The sequence below is a fragment of the Polypterus senegalus genome, chromosome 18, assembly GCF_016835505.1.
Source record: "Polypterus senegalus isolate Bchr_013 chromosome 18, ASM1683550v1, whole genome shotgun sequence".
In the NCBI taxonomy this organism is placed as follows: domain Eukaryota; kingdom Metazoa; phylum Chordata; class Cladistia; order Polypteriformes; family Polypteridae; genus Polypterus; species Polypterus senegalus.
In genome coordinates this window covers 90,869,674-90,887,625 of record NC_053171.1, presented here as the reverse complement: position 1 = coordinate 90,887,625, position 17,952 = coordinate 90,869,674, and the positions used below count along the sequence as shown (strand labels likewise).

At 37.8% G+C, this 17,952-nt stretch overlaps 1 protein-coding gene across 2 annotated transcripts in view; it reads left to right on the top strand.

Annotated features, from left to right (window-relative positions):
* adck1 (aarF domain containing kinase 1) overlaps nucleotides 1-17,952 on the top strand; it is a 900,828-nt gene that overhangs the window by 856,554 nt on the left and 26,322 nt on the right. The gene's annotated exons all lie outside the window — the stretch shown is intronic.

Genomic DNA, 17,952 nt, shown 5'->3' with positions numbered 1-17,952 from the left:
ACGGAAACTAGATGTAGTCCTTCATCAGTCGGTTAATGGCTTCCACCACAGCGGGCATGATGGAGTGAAGCTTGACTGAGAAATTCCTGACCGGTTACCCAGTTCCCTGAGAAATGACAACAGGTAGCCAATACAAACGGTGAAAAACCAAAAACGTTCTTTAGTGCAAATATGCAGCATTGGACCTCTACAAGGGAACGAAAATACAGCTTTTACATCATAGTCATTGTTTTTGAGGTGTAATATGTTTGTCACATCAATGCGCATTCTAATAACAGCTCAGTGATATGAATTGTTATACACGCGAGTCGTCATTTAGCTGGTCAGGCTGCATTCCCATACTTGATCAAAGGTGTTATCATTTGCCAATTTCTCCGAAATACAGTATTGTGTATGCGTGTTTCAGAATTGCCGTGAATATACACATGTTCCCCTGTTAAGTTCTCTTTTGTAAATCCTAACATCTGCATGGGAAGTTGTGTGTGCATATTTAGATCCTCATTTTGTGTTTAGGTAGGTTTTGAAAAAGAGGACCCTAGTTATTAACATCTATCTATCTATCTGTTTGGAAGGAAGACCATCTGGGAAAAGCTTGGTAAGAGGTGCTGGTGAAGCCAGCAGGGGGTGCCTACTCTGTGGTCTGAATATAGATACCAATTCCGCAATGCAGTGATGGGGACACTGTGCTGTAACAATGGTGCAGTTCTTTGGATGAGATGTAAAACCAAGGTCCTGACTGTCTATAGTCATAAGAGATCCCTGGGCATCCTTTATATAGAGAGTGGCATGTAGCCTGATGCCCAGGCTAAAACTGTCCACCACGGCCCGGACATCAGGATCCCCAGTTGCTAAATGCTTGTCACTCTCACCACTTTACCACCTAACAGTTAATGTATGGTGAGCGTACTGGTGCAAAAATAGCTGCTTTTGCCTTATGAAGATGGATGTTACAAATACAGTAAGTGATATACTGAAGAGGCTCCACACTCACTGAAGCTCTTTGAGTAGTGAGAAAAGCACTATATAAATGTAAAGATCTATCTATCTATCTATCGATAAACATGAACACAACAGAAGTAGAGAGTAATTTTGAACATACATGCAGCTCCAGAAAAAAACAGCTCCAAAGTGTTAGAACCACAAAAATGAATGAATGTTTGCTTAAAGTACAACATTCACGTTTTGCCTGTCTTTATGAAAATTGTTCCATCAAATATAGTGCTTGTCAAACTGCATGAACATGAAATATATTAGCATTGATTGTAAATTTAAATGACTATTTTGGACCAATTGGTCAAACTCAATGCAGCAAAGCTGTGGGAAACAGGCCAGCGGCAGTATGTACCTGGATTTGTTGCAGTCTTTCATGTGACTGTCCTCAGATATATTTACATGACTAGTATCAAGTGGAATGCCACTTTGCAGCTTAGGCATTGGACTAATGGATGTCAAGCTGCTACAGCTTACATTTACTAGCTCTTAATACTTACAGCGATGGCCAAAGCATGATTTTAAGTGGATTTCACACTAAATGTGCACCCATGATGCATTAAGGGATATGAAAAGTCTGCTTTTGGCATTGATGAAAGAAAATGCCTTGGGTCTTACATATAAAGAATTATTTATAGTGTTCACAATGAACAAAACAAAGTTGTTCAAAGTAAAATACATTTTTATCTACTCTATATTATTATTATTATTTTTGCCTGCACTGTATAGTTTTTTTGCCCAGGGTTGGTTCCTGCCTTATACCCAGTGTTGCAGGTTTTAGCTTCAGCGTCCTCCAAAGACCCCAAACTGAAACCAGTGTTTCCTCAAGGGATGTAGTAGATTTGAGATAGTTATGTTATTATTTTTCCAATTACTTTCCATAGCTTTTGTACGGTTTGAATATACTTACTACTCGGTGCAAGGGTCCCAAAAAAATACTGAAGCTTTGGTATTCCTATGAACAGATATTGATCACCATCTGCTGTGTTTTTATACTCAGTGTAGACGAATACAAGGCAAGAGACTTGTGCTAAAATAAAAGTGTGGTGTGGTCATGTGCAGGATCAAACAAAGTGCCAGTTACAAAACGATGTTACTGTATTTGGCGGTGCTGTTATATAACAAAATCCTGAAAAATGTCAGGATGACATGTAAAAGTGTGAAGACAGTATAATGTAGTGGCTAAGGCTCTGGACATTAAACTACAGGGTTGCCAATGACATGATTTTAGTCACAGTCAGTCATGGTCGCCTTTAGATATGTTCAATTACCACCTCTTCCTTACTGTGTGACCGTAAGCAAGTCACTTACCCTGCTTTAACTTTAAAAAGAAATGTCCCGATCTTCTAAGTAATTTAAAAATACAAGAACAATAATTTAGTTTTTTTATTACATTAGATTCTGAGTGTAGAATATATAATGGTAATGTATCCACACAGTGCAACAGCGGTCAGTGTCCACTGTCCTGGATTTAAATTCTGTCATGGGCACTGCCTTCCTTTGTCGGTGTACACTTTACTCCAGGTATACTAATTTCCTTCTTTGTCCCACAGACATACATGTTAGGACCATTGGCAACACTGAACTGGCCAGAATGTAGCTGTGTTTAAGCGTAAATGTGCCCTGCAATGGATTAGTGCCCCCTGCCACCTCTAAGGTTGGTTCCTACTCTGTGCTTGATGCTCCTAGGAGAGGCTATGCCCCCTGAGATCCTACAGAAAATGAATAGATACATATATGAGGGTAAGAGGTTTCCAGGGAGGCAACTTGATGATCAATTTGGTGATCAGCTGTGCTGGTTTTAAAGGGTATAGTAAGGAATGTCAGCGCTTTTTTGTACAAACCAATGCAGGAGAGTGACCAAGATGTTTGGTTGAAGGACTACTTTAGTTTTTCTAGAGTTGATTGGTGGTGTAAGGCCGGGGTCACACTACAGGACTTGAAAGGATTCTAGTTAGACTGCATGTCAAATGTAACAATAAAGGTTACTGTCTCTGACAGAGTCAAATTACACAACTAGGGACCACTCTGGACCACGGATTACATCATTCCCTTTTGACTTCATTTTTGTTCCAAATCTCATATTGCACTGTAATATTGAACAGACATCTTAACTGGCTCCAAAGTTTAACTGGCCTTTCTTCCATTTACATATTCTAAGACACTCACTTTCCTTCTCTTCTTGTCTTCACGGTTTCTATGTAAAGTTAGGTCCAGAAATATTTGGACAGAGACAACGTTTTTCTAATTTTGGTTCTGTACATTACCACAATGAATTTTAAAAGAAACAACTCAGATGCAGTTGAAGTGCAGACTTTCAGCTTTAATTCAGTGAGTTGAAAAAAACGATTGCAGAAAAATTTGAGGCAACTAAAGCATTTTTTGAACACAATCCCTTCATTTCAGGGGCTCAAAAGTAATTGGACAAATTAAATAACTGGAAATCAAATGTTCATTTCTACTAGTTGGTTGAAAACCCTTTGCTGGCAATGCCAGCCTGAAGTCTTGAACTCGTGGACATCACCAGATTCTGGGTTTCCTCCTTTTTAATGCTCTGCCAGGCCTTTACTTTCAGTTGCTGTTTGTTTGCGGGCCTTTCTGTCTGAAGTTTAGTCTTCAACAAGTGAAATGCCTGCTCAGTTGGGTGAAGATCAGGTGACTGACTTGGCCATTCAAAAATTTTCGACTTCTTTGCTTTAATAAACTCCTGGGTTGCTTTGGCTGTATGTTTTGGGTCATTGTCCATCTGTATCATGAAACGCCCGCCGGCCAATCAATTTGACTGCATTTAGCTGCATTTGAGCAGACAGTATGTCTCTAAACACCTCAGAATTCATTCGGCTGCTTCTGTCCTGTGTCACATCATCAATAAACACGAGTGTCCCAGTTCTTATTTTTTTCACTTGTCAGATAGACCCTAAAGAAAGAAAGGTCAGCTCTCTTACATCAAACATACGTGTTCCTAAGAAACTGGAAATTGTTTTTGGTCAGCTTACTTAACCCTGTCTTATGACAGACGCCTGTATGACTAACTATAATAACCGTGTTTGGTTTTCCGGATACACACTTGTAAGATTTTTTTTTCTTTGAATTGTTGCTATTTCATTAGTTTCACTTTTTTTTCAGAACTTCTGTAAAAAACAATATTTGGAATCTTCCGTGTCCCAATATGCTGAATCTTTTAAATGAATTCTGTGAGACTTGTGTTTAATGACTTTGTACCATAATTTAGGATAGGTTTCTCTGTTTGGTATTTCAGCACAGACAAAACGACCGAGATCATCAGCAGTTAATAATTTTTTTTGCAAAGTAACCAATAAATGCATGTTAGTTAAACCCCGTTTTTGAAATTCTCTGACTTAAACTAATTTCCTTTCGTTTGCGTCAATGCGATCTGTGCTGTTTTTGATACTGTAGTGACTGATGTAATAAAGTGTCACAGAAGTTCTACTTTAACAATCACCGACCACGTAACCCCAAACACAATTTTCTAGCACCCGCTCCAACCCTTTCTCCCATGGGTCTCGCCTCCCCTTTACCGCATCAATCAATACCCCGCTATCAGTCTTCCATGCTGTACTCTGCCCTCCTTCAATCGGACCTAACAGTCAGTTAAAACAAGAAAGGCTTCAGCTTGGCTGGGACGCTACAATACTTTCGAATTTTACTGCTTTCATATTCTGTACCTTTCTCTGCATATGTATTGCGCCTTGGGTCTCTTTTCTCCACGCTGCCCTTTCTTCTTTGCTGAGAGCACAGGATCTGTGTGTGCCACGTGACTTTACATGACTGAATGTTTTGCTGGCTGTCCGTGCTCTTATTTGATAAGAAGGGCTTGTCTTGCAAGAATCTTATGTTCCACATCCCTGCGAGACTGCCCTGGGACAATCTCTTGGCATCAAGTCTCATGTTTACGGTCCCCGCGAGATGCTCCGTGGCCAGTCTTTTTTGTCTTGCGGGTCTTTTAAATGTCTTCCGAGAAGATCACGTATCATCGCCTTGCTTTTCCATTCCAGGATTTTTTTTATATATATATAGAGATATAATAGCAAGTAGCTTGCAAGCAGTTAATTTTTCTTTCACATAACTAATGTGTGGTAAGTGGACTGGTACAAAAAATGGCAATTGTCACATCATTCAGGAGGATATTACACAATGGTGGTGGTTGGAGTGGCTTCCCACTGTCTATGTCATGCACTTTCAGTAGTCAGGAAAGCGCCATATTAGTACAATTAATTAATTAAATGTTAGGCCTACACATAAAACTGAACATATTTATTTACCTCGTAATGACATCGATATTTGTTTAACGACTTTCTGAGGTTAAATCTTCATAAAAAAACAGGAATGAAGAAGATTGCTGAACAAAGACAAACTAGAACATTTTTTTACAAGTAAGAACAAAATTAGCCTCCCACACAGTTTATTTAATAATTAATGATACCTTCTACAATTTACTTGAACAGCTTTCTAGATAAAATAAAATTTACATAAATACCAAATGCTTATATTAGCAAGCTTTCTGATGCTCTCTAGAGAATGTTATATCTTTATAGCCAAGAGACAGGTGAGCGAAGTGGCAATTGCAGATTAACTTAATTTGGCAAAGAAAGTATGCTGGTACATAATGAGGGTTGCCTCTGTCTGTCTCAGCAAGTAAAGGGAGTGGCAGCAAACTGAACAGTCGTGTTCATCCTGCTAACACTTACTTTACCCGCAGCTAACTTAATCTTTTCATTTTATGACTTTTGGGCTTAAAAACATACCAGCTCTTGATTGCCATCACCCCTCATGTTTTGCATGCCTCACTTTCTAAAATTGTCTTTCCTAGTCATGACATATATAGAAAAACGCACAGAAGCAGTTCAGAGTTATTGTAAAATATTCTAATAAACTGATTTGACAGATACTCAAATTAGAGAAGTATGAGCGTTTACATATAACGTGGTGCCAAACATAAGCGTGCAGAGGAATGACCAATGCAAATCGTCTGCAAATGCATGTCAGTAGCATCCAGGAGTTTGTGCAGGCTGCATGTACGGTAAGGTAATAGATGTTCATCTTTAGGTATATTAAGAGACAAGTGAGCAATGAGAGGGAAAACGTGAATACAATCCAAATAGACTATTACTGTTAAAGGTAACTGGAGCTTAAAATAAAAATACAATTCTGAACAATTAAACGTGTTCATAGTGCAAACAAAAGCAAGTGAATAATGAATGAATATGAATTTAGTGGTGATGATGAACCATTTTCTTAACAGTGTTTGTAACTAATTGTTCACTTATCTACAGTATTCATTTTGAGAAGTGAAATTGTCTATTAGTTTCTTAATTTAAAAAGTACAGTTTATTCTATGTTGGACAAAAAGTTTTTAGATTTGCATTTGTTTTAATAGATTTGTCCAGAAAATACAGTTCATGTCTTGGCACAGTCACTGCCTATGTGAGGTTTATGCTCTTCCAGTGTCTGAGTCTTTTCTTCTCATGCCAGCTCTGGTTTTCTACCTTCATCGCAGAGATACACATGTTAGGTTTATTAGCGGCATACCAACCTGGCTTGGTTTCAGTGTGGGTATGTGCCTGAGTCTTCCCTGAAATGAACTGGCAATCCTATCTATAGTTGATCCCTGCAATGTATGTGATCCTTATGTGATAAGCTTTGACCCTTAGAGCGCTAATCTCACAAAGAAAGCTCAGACATATAATACTGTGTATACGTCTGTTGACAGCCATGAATAAATTCTGCTTAAATGTGGATGGGAGCAATTAGACAGATCACGGAGCTTCACATTTCTAAGCCAATCCGTCTCATGATGGCAGAGCACAAAGCAAAGAGATCTGACTGTCCAACTGATCGGTTATAATGGATACTGAAAAAGTCTCCCAAAAGCACCCCTTTAGAAACAAATAAAGATGTATTGTGTGTGCGGAAAACACATTAAATGTGTTAAAACAAACATAACCTGTTACAAGGGAGGAATCTTTCTGAGAAACTGGACTATATTTTAACATTCAAGCACATCACTGGGCTTGTAGTACAATGGAATGACAGATTGCCTCTGGCTGTATTTTGTCAATGTCATTCACAATTAAGATGGTAAAGCTGGAGTTCATATAAGGTACACAGAATTGGCATTTGTGAAAAACTGTATAGTAGCTATTTGTACTAAACAATATGCCGTCACACTGAGTAAAAAGGAGGTGAAAAAGCTCCTGTTAAGTAAGATCTTTTTACTTTGATAATGAAAAGCTAAGAACAGGGGTCTCCAACTCCAGTCCTGGGGCCTCATGCATAACGCCGTGCGTAGAATTCACACTTAAACATGGCATAAAGACAAAAGCGAAAATGTGTGTACGCACAAAAAAATCCATATGCATAAATCTGTGCATTTGCCAACTTCCACGTTCTTCCATTCCATAAATCCTGGGCAGTGTGAAAAGTAACACACGTGCACACGCCTGCTGCCACTTCCCAAACTCCTCTCAGAATTATGCCTCTTTGAATATGCAAATCAGTATAAATAGCCCTTAAGCTCAGCGTTCTGTGAAAAGGCAATGGCAAAAGCACGGGGGGCAACAGAAAAATTTCAGCGAATGCCAAGTGGGGGCAAGGAAAAACGTACACTTTGTTGGTTTAAACAGTGGTACAAACAATAAAAGGAAGATGATCGAGTGACATAGAATGTCGGAGAAACTCGAAAGCTCAAGTTCACAAAGTCGCACAGTGCCTGAAATAAAAAAAAAGTTGTCAGATATCAAAATTGCCGTGAAAAGGCGAGTCGTAGCCCACCGTCTGAGTGTCATATGAAAGCTTATTAGGGTACAGACAAAAAAAATAGGGACACAGTGAGAAAAAAAGCTCAAAATTTCCACTTTAATTACATAGTTTATTTTGTCATTAAACATCATAAACCATCTTAAAATCATTTAATTTACTAGTTTCTCAAATCCCATTGTAACTAAAGTAGCACATTAAATGCTTTGTTTTGTATGTGTTCTTCTATGTGCACTGTGTGTGTGAATCACTACGTGCTTCTTAAATGAGCTATCTCTTCCTCCGACAGGATACAGAATCCATTACATTCGTGATATTACAATTCTCTGAATAATTTAAATACTGAGATGTATACTTGATATCATTTTCATGATGATAGGAATTAAAGCATGTTATTAAACATGGGAACACGGTGGCGCAGTGATAGTGACGAGCTGGTGCCTCATCCAGAGATTGTTCATGCCTCATGCAAGATGCTTGCGGCACCGTGTGCAACCTTCGATGAAATAATTTATTGCAGCAGTACTGTATCTTTCAAACGTACTAACCCCCAATTCCTGTCCTTCCTTTTCTTTCTCCAAATACCCAATCACCACACAATCAGCTCTGTAATAGATGTAAAGCCATCTGTAAGCTTAGATCGGCAAGTCTTCAAAACTTTTAAGGAACATTGAAATATCTTCGTAGTACGTGTTTAATTATTCAATCCATCTATCCTTCCAGTGTTGTGCCAGCCCCAAGAACAACACAGCATGAGGCAGGAACATTCCCCCTGAACGAGGCGCCAGCTCCTTGCTAGTGCTGCGGCACCGTGTACTCACATGTTTAATTATTAACGATATAGATTATTTAAATGATGTTAACATTTTATCTGTATAATGGAATAAACATATTTTGCTGCATTTCATCTTAAAAATGATATCGCCATCATATTTAAATAGGGCTTTATAAAGTGGCTCAGGTTGTGCAATATTATAACTCTATCGCAAGTTTACAGTGAGGTGATTGTCTTTATAAGTACAAACAGTTCTACAAGGAGCACTTGATGGACTGATTGAGTGCATTTAAAGTTCTTGGAATGAAACTGTTTCTGAACCACAAGGTCCCTACAGGAAGCGTTTCTCATATGAGAGCAGTTCCAGAGACCGTGCGCATGCCTGAGGCAGCATGTGCTTGATGCTGTATACCGATAATTCTCTTTCCAATCAGCTGCTGTAGAGCTGTGATTCCCCACTCAGATACAGTGATATAAATACTGAGTATTGCATTGAGAGTAACAACGCTTAAGCAGCTATGGTATTTGGAACAGTTTGGCAATTCCGTAGACCATTATATTGTTACAGGTTAAGTACAATCAGATGTCTTAAACTAATAAACAATATGCAGTTAATTTCAGTGTGTATGATAAAGCCGTGCAGAGAACTTGTGTACGACAAGCATTTAGCTGGCTTGAAAATATGCGTGGCTTTACGCCAAGTTTAGGTTTTGAACATCGCGATTTGAGCATGGAAACAGGAGTATGTAACATTTTTGTGCGTACGTACCATTTATACATGAGGCCCCATGGAGAGCTGCTGTGGCTGCAAGTTTTCATTCTCTTATCTTAATTAGTGACCAGTTTTTGCAGCTAATTAACTATTTCCCTCTATTTTAATTGACTTTTCTTGAGACTCTGACCGCTGAATTGATTTTTTTTTCCTTAATCGGCACCTAAACATAAATTTGATGTGAAGTGAGCCAACAGATAAGCAACTAAGTTGTGGACTCAAACTCCAACAGACTTCACTTCATTTAGTTTCTTAAGTTGAAGCCAATTCTCGTTTTTAATTACACCTGTTATTTAATTCCAAAGGCCTTCATCTTTCTTTATTTTCTGTTATTGTGTGATGGACGCAGGTTGTTGTTTATGTGTTGGTACATTTTGTGTCTTTACTGTATATTGTTTGGTTGCTAATTAAGTTGTGCATCAATTAAAATTAAGGCAAAGAGATAATTAGCAGCAAAATCTGGTCACTAATTAAGAAAAGGGTTAAAATGAAAACCTGCAGCAAAAAATAGCTCTCCAGGACTGGAGTTGGAGACCCCTGCTCTAGCATTACGTCAGCCATGGACGTGGATGGACAGTCTACTTTAATAACTAAAGTAAGTTAACATTGCTGTCTGATTGTAAATGCCAAACAGGCTATACCAGAATACAGTAACAGTGCTTTAACACGTGGTGTATACTGTGTGCATAGGCCACATTGCCTCTCTAAAGACTAGCTGTAGTACCATGGAGTGATGCAATAGTCAAAATAACAGAAAGATAAATAAATGAATCTTTAAGCCTTTTAATTTCTTTTACTGAGCTCTTTAACTGATAGCAGCACTTGTATCTTTTTATTTTCTTTCAGTGTCAAATCACTTGTTCAGTGTCATTTTAATTTGCTTTCCTTACGTTGTTTGGTTGCACCCTGGCCATTTAAGGTGCAAGGACTGGGGAAGGCTTTTTAGAAAGAAATCCAATGTGGAGAGCCTTTTCAATGGCGAGATTCACTACAGACGTTTTAACGAGTTGTCCCCAAACATGTATTTGCATTTTGTGAAGCACATCTGGCCCTGCGAGATTACCACAACCCTGATATGGATTAAGCAGGTTTGAGAATTTTATAATTCAAATAACATAACATGACATGTGTGAGAAATAAATCTGAGAAAGGAACCATTGACGACCCTTCCATTGAAACCCACACATAACACTAAAAAATAGAAATAAGAACGCAGCCATTCTTGAGGTGAGGAATCATGAAAGAATGGGTGAATAATGAGAAACTTAAAAAATAAAAAGTGGTAATCAAAGTTTCACATAAAGCAATAAGACAACAGCTAGAGATGACAACACTGGCCAGCACTGTCACCCACCCAAATATCATCCCACTAAGTAGTAATAATTCATTTTGAGAAAAATGCCAAATCTGTTTTGCACAAACAAAGGGTGTAGCCAAGACTTCATTTGGGGGTGGGAGAGGTGAGATAGTACAGGAATCACAGTTTTGTCCATGATCAATCAGTTGAAACAGTCAAAGAGCACCAGGTTTAGGACACTAAGCTTGGGGGGAACGTTTGTCACAGGTTGGACTTGCACACCAAGGCTCTCTAGGTAGCTATTGGTGTGCTTCGGCACTTATCCTGTCCTGTTCCAATTGTAACACTAATGGGCATTATGAAAAGATGTGCATACAATAAAGGTCAATCATTTAACAGAATCTATTGCAAATGACTTTACAAAGGGCTATGGATAGATAGAGAGCAATAAAAATATATCTGCCCATTCATAATTTCCATTATTATTGCACCTAATTGTGACCTAAATATTTTCAGGTTTTTAATAAATGTAATATTATATAAAGAGCACATCTGTGAACATAAAACACATGCTTTTTATCTTATTTCAGTTATTTAATAAACAGAATCATCCCACACCAGTCAGCACAGTGTGAAAAAGTAATTGCCCCCGTGTTAAATCAAAGGATAATAAGAATGTGACGACTGCCAACCCTGCTCAATATAAATCTCAATTGTTATGGCCCTTACCATCAGGAGTCAGATTGCTATCAAAAAGATTCAGCAAGCACACAATGGAAATGAAATTTCTGTAGAGATTAGAAGAAAGGTGCTGACATCTATCCCTCTAAAAAAAGCTACAAAACCATTTTTAAGGCCCTGGGGAACTCCACCGAGCCACAGTAAGAGTCATAATCTCCAAAGTGAAAACTCCTGGAACAGTAGTGGATCTTCCCAGGAGTTGGACAGCTGCCAAAAACTACCCCAAGGGTGCAGTAGAAAATCATCCAAGAACTTACAAAGAGTCCTAAAAAAAATCCAAAGAACCGCAGGCCTCTCGTGCCTCAGTAAAATTCAGTGCTCATGACTCCACTATGAAAATGACATTCAGCAAAAAAAGGATTTATTGGAAAGTAGTAAAGGGAAACCACTGCCAACCAAAAAAAGCATAAATGCTTATCTCTGATTTGTCAGGATACATCTGAATGATCCTCAAGACTTTTGGGAGAACATTCTATGGGCAGATTAGACACAAATTGAATTTTTTGAATGACATGTTCCTTGTATTTTCTTAATGTAAGCAAATATCATTGTTCTGCATTACAAACATCATACACAGTCAAACATGATGGTGGTATTGTGATGGTGTAGCAACACTCTGCTGTCTCAGAAATTGTACATCTTGAAATAATTCCATGAACCGGACTCCATACCAGAAACTTTTTGGGGATACCATACAGCCATCTTTATGAAAGCTGAAGATGAAGTGCGCTTTGTTCAGGAAGAAACTGAAATTCAAACATAAATGCAAGTCCACATCAGAATAGATGAGGAGAATCAAAATGAAAGTTTTTTACTGGCCCATTCAAAGTCTAAACCTAAATGCAGTAGATAGGCTATAGCAGGAACTACAACAAAAGGTCCAAGCTTGAAAACCTGCTAAAGAAAAGTAAGCGAAAATTCCTCCGCAGTGTTGTGAAAGAGTTACAGACTCATTGAGTAATATATTAGGAACACCTACACACCTGATCAACCAATCATGTTGCAGCAGAACAATGCATGAAATCGAAAGCTGGTCACAGTAGTGGATAGCTATTGGAAGTACTTCTTGGCATTATAGCGTGGCAAGGTGAGGTGGCGAAGAACTCTGTTGCCACAAAATAAAGAAGAAACGGCCTGCTGGTAATACCTCAAGGGACTATAGATGTGCCGGGGTGGGAGTCATGGCAGAGCCAGCTAGAGCAGGGAAGTGAGCATACCTCTGATAATGAAGAATGGACGGGGTCCTAGCAATACTCATTATTATAACTCATTATGGGTTGATTCTTTTGGTGTCAGCTCAACTGCAGTAACAGTAGTGGTTTTATTCTCCTGGGATTGATTAGTTTGTTTTAAAGAGACTCATTTTACAAAAGACCTGTCAATGATTTTCTTTTTAAGTCTTTTCCGGAATTTACTTGTGTTATTCTTTGAAATGATTTGAGCATTTAACTTATTTTATTTATTGATTTCTTTAATATATTGACTTTGCACAATTCACACAATAAACTTTGTATCTTTTTTTGCACCTTTAAAAACCTTTCCAAAAAGGCCTATTTTATGTCACTCACTACAAAGGGGGTCCACTCAACATCTAAATGGCATGGTGACCCTTGACATATGGCAATGGTATGGATCATGTCTGGTGTCACACTGTATATTTACATTTTTGGATAGGAATCTCGGTTGTTACTAGTGCATTTTTGATTATTGTTTTCTTGCTTTCCTGTGCTTTGATTCTTTTTACTTTGATGTTTGAAACTACTACTACAGGCTTGACAATAGTTCGGCTTTCATTTTTGGTTAAAAACCTTTGTGTAACCTTTCATAATGTTCTTTTTCCAATACTTATTCATAAAAATCTCCTACAATTCTTTCTTTGGCAGAATAGTGTACAGATATACACATAGAGGCTTATGGACAAAACACCGAAGTTGCCTTCAACAGACAATTTGAATTGGTCTTACAGAAGATATGTTTGACAAGCGTATTTTTATCTCTAGAAATGAATTTTTCTAGTTTTGTCAAGTATCACTTGTCTGTTTCTTTGAAATGATCATTTTCAGTGTTGCTCTGGCTATGCCAATTTTTCTTTGCTTTGGTATGGTTACCACCACATTGTGTTTCTCCTTGAATGGCCACACCATTTCTACTCACATGACATGGACTCCGACGGTATTAAATGTTGAATGTTGCGGTACAGTGTCTTGTCTTGTGGTTCTTGGTCTGTTTGCTTTTGTTATTTTATCTCTCTCTTGTTCTAATTGACAGAGAAAGCTAAAAGGTTCTTCCAAGAAGATTTAGTACTAGGACATTCCCCTTTCTTTGAGTTTGCTCCTTACTTTGTGTTTGGTTTTGTCTATTGGTTAATCTTGGCCCCTCAGTATTCTGATCTTTATCTGTGCCAGACATTGCCTCTGCCTTGTCCCTTTAAGTCTTTTCTTCTTCTGCTTATCTCTTTTATTTCCAACGACCTGGTGCCTTGAGGTCAAGTCATTGACAGATGTCCCTGTCAATAATCTCCCAGACTTTTATATGATGGCACTCTGAAGGAGCCAAGCGAAAACATGAGACATCAGACAGGTGAGCTTCTCGTCAGTCTGTGAGGTCCAAAACACATGCTCATTGTATGAATTGTACATCGGGAAGAGCATTCATTGGTTGTCAGCTCTTATGCACACAGAGCCTGCCCCTATGACTCAACCCAATCAAACCTGGTTGATTCTTTTGGAATGATTCATTGACTAGTTGAAGTGAGTGGTGGGGTATGTCATGCTAGACGACAGATAGTTATGGGAGCGTGTCACTGATTACCTCCACCTCACTAAGATTACACAAATGAAGGCTATGACTGTAAATCACTGGAAAAGTCATGTATGTTACAGGACCATAGGCTGCCGTGTAACCCCTAAATCCTTACCCTATGCTCCCTTTAAATCAGTCTCTGTAAGGTCTGCAGCGTAATCACACATATGATAATAGACAGGGTGATAAAACTTTACTGATCCCAAGGGTAAATATACTCTCTCCAGAAGGTGATGCAGCAGCATAGAATGTAATGTGCACATATTACGGAATCTATTAAAGCAAAGTGCAAATCAATATACAAGTGTAAGACCCAGAGCTATACACACAGCATACCTGGTAGACATCTAATGTTTAGTTTTCCTGAGGAAAATGTCTTTTATAACTGGATAGGGTTGAGAGGAGAGGAGAGGAGAGGAGAGGTAGATAGATAGATAGATAGATAGATAGATAGATAGATAGATAGATAGATAGATAGATAGATAGATAGATAGATAGATAGATAGATAGATAGATAGATAGATAGATAGATAGATAGATAGATAGATAGATAGATAGATAGATAGATAGATAGATAGATAGATAGATAGATAGATAGATAGATAGATAGATAGATAGATAGGTCCATGAGGGGCCTGGTCCTCCTAAAATCCACCACCAGCTCCTTGGTCTTGGTCCTGTGGCGCTCCTGTGTTGCTGACCACCATGCCAGACCTGCAGTTCCTGAGACGCACATACTGTCTGTAAGATAGTCCATGATCCATGCCACCAGGTGTGAATCTACTCCCATCTCTTTCAGCTTCTCCCTAAGGAGCAGAGGTTGGATGGTGTTGAAGGTGCTAGAGAAGTCCAGAAACATATAACATCTCACAAAAAGATCTAAAAACACTGAAACAGCAAACTTTGTGAAAACCAACACTTGGGTCATTCTCAAACCTTATGGCCACGACTGTATACCTAGAAATGCAATCAAAAAATGTCATGTCATTGAATTCAACAAATTGTATGTACACTTTCTAGAGCAGCAAGACATAAGCATTTATAGTGAAGTGTTGGGAAATCTTTATAAATACTGCACAAAAATTCAGTTGTGTGGATTCACTTATAGTCATTTAAGTTGTGTATTATTTGTTCAGTCCTAAAGAAAAATGAATAAAGAAACTATTAATGGACTGGAATGTTCAGCAAAAGAAGAATATTACTTTGGAGTCAATGGCTCTTCTATGACACTTGTCCTGTCGGAGAGTTGGTGCTTAAAATACATTATGTTGATCTAAAGCAAAAGTTGAGCCCACCTCTGACAAAAAAAGAAAAAAAAAAAACTCATTGTTAACTTCATTTATTATGACTCTCTTTCAGTTTTAATTTCCTGTAAAAACCAGTTGTGCTTTGGCCGCTCAGATTTCCATTATTGCTGTGCCCTATTTAAATTAAATGAAACATTATTTCCTGACATTTTTCCGGCTCAGAGTAAATACAGTGTGATTACAGTAAGTAGGATGTTGTTTATATTTGTGTAGAGGTTGCTAAATTGACTTTGTAAAATATAATTTAATTCTTCTCTTGTTTAGCATACTTTCTTATCAAATGTACTTTTCCTTACATGAATAATGCCTGCTTTTAATCTGCATCTTAAATGTAGAGATCATGCACTGTGTGTATAAACACTTTTCCAGAGTTCAATATGCTTTTCATGTCATTTTTGATTTGCATTCTAAAAAGCTCAAATATATATATATATATATATATATATATATATATATATATATATATATATATATATATATATATATATATAGATAGATAGATAGATAGATAGATAGATATAATAATAAAAATTCACACTCTTTATTCCATGACATAAATGACTCTGTCTGCATCTGCCTGAATAAATGCTGGTGAACATAAATAAAGATGTAGACATTCACTTATTGGTATTACTGTACAGTACGTACATTTCAATTTCAGTGCACTTTTCTATTTTTCTTTTATTTTTATTTTCTCACTTGAATGCAAATGCACACTTTAGTGTTGGAGCCTTATTAATTGTCAATTTTTCGACTATTTTTTTATTGTGACCTGCATAACTGATCTTACTGAAGCTCTAGTTGCTGAAATGATGGCTTTTAAAATGTAAGGTCTCAGATTTTCTGCTAATCCAGTCCAGTGTGATTTGGAGCCAGTACCTATTGAGTTGTTTGGGGCTGAGCTGGTTTAGATGACAACTATATACAGTATAATAATACATATGTTACTGTCATTTTTAGGTGTGATTGCATATAACGTGAGAATCACCTATTGCAAAAGCCCTTATCTGTCTGTTGGCCCACATGAAACAACTTGGCCTCCTGTGGAAATTTGTCGAGACAGTTCAATTTTTGTTCAGATATCTTGTACAGATCGATCTGTATGAGGTTTTAAAATTTCCAAATTTCCCATTGAAAAACGTTGATGAAATTTGCAGACTTGCCCATCTTTAAACAGAGAAACGTTCTGTGTTTTTTCAAGGAATTAGTTGACTGTTTCAATTGTACCTTGACAGGGGTTCTTGAATTTTGTGTGTTGTCCTCTTTTACTCGTCTCACTGCCACTTGGATGTCTAATGCGAGTGAGTCAAACACCGGGAAGAGCGTGCACTTACAAACTATTGTGAAGAACTGACATTACCAACCTGCAGCTAAACAGTGTTTGAACTAATTCATAACATGGGAAAAGCGCATGTGCCCCAACTGGTATAAACATTAGACTGGTTCAGAAATGGACAGTGGCAATGGGAAGAGGGAGGCTGCAATGGCTTAAGCCCCTGATCTCTGGCACCCAGCTGTTGAACTTTCAGTCCCAGATATACACAAACAATTGTGCCAAGCCCTGATCCCCTTGCCCATTATGTGCCATTCATATTCCTTTAATACAATAAATCAGTTCCTTTCCAAGTTCTTACATATGTATATAATCTAAACAAATTTCTGTGTTTTAAGTAATTTTAATAGCTAGATGGGGAACTTAATTCACTTCCTTTTCTCCTTTCGTAAGTTAATATTGATACAAATTTTATGCAAATATTGATCATTTCATTTTGCATTAATAGATATTTTTCAATTAATTATTGAATATTACTCTATGGGGTGTACTTTTAAAACTGTTATATTTAAGAAAACTGAATAACAATTAGACACAGACCCTCCACCACTAACACACATTAATCGATGCCATTTTCACATCACTGGAACTGCAATCTGCTGTGTATAAAGCCATCATAAGCCTCTTTGCACGCCGGTTTTAACTCCATTGTAAAGGGCTGTTAAAATAGCACATATTTAATCAAGTCTGCTAACACATGTAATTGTATTCTATTATCACTGTTACTTTTGAATATGACTCAGGTACAAAACCATTCAATAAACATAAAAAGTGAAAACTGGCTCTTGGATAAATTAAATAAAAACGTGAAATGCTCCAAATTTCATATCAGTTAACTTTGTCACTGAATGTACCTGAATGTTACGTCATGCATATGTTACGGCCAAAACCCGAAATTGGCCAAAGTGGGAAGTGTCCGGCCAAATCCGGAAATGAACAATATCACTGTAAATTGACCAGCCAACATCTGGTCTTTCCTTGATTTCTGGATTTGGCCAGCCAGTTTGCAAAATAGAATGGGGCGATCGGCCAAAGTCGGAAGAAAAAAGTTTTAGTAGTGCAATTGAATCGAGTGTAGCCTTGGCTGCCGGTCAGTGATTGGGAAGACGCGACGGTTCGTAGTGATTTTTCTTCTGTGCCAACAGATTCCAGTGTGAG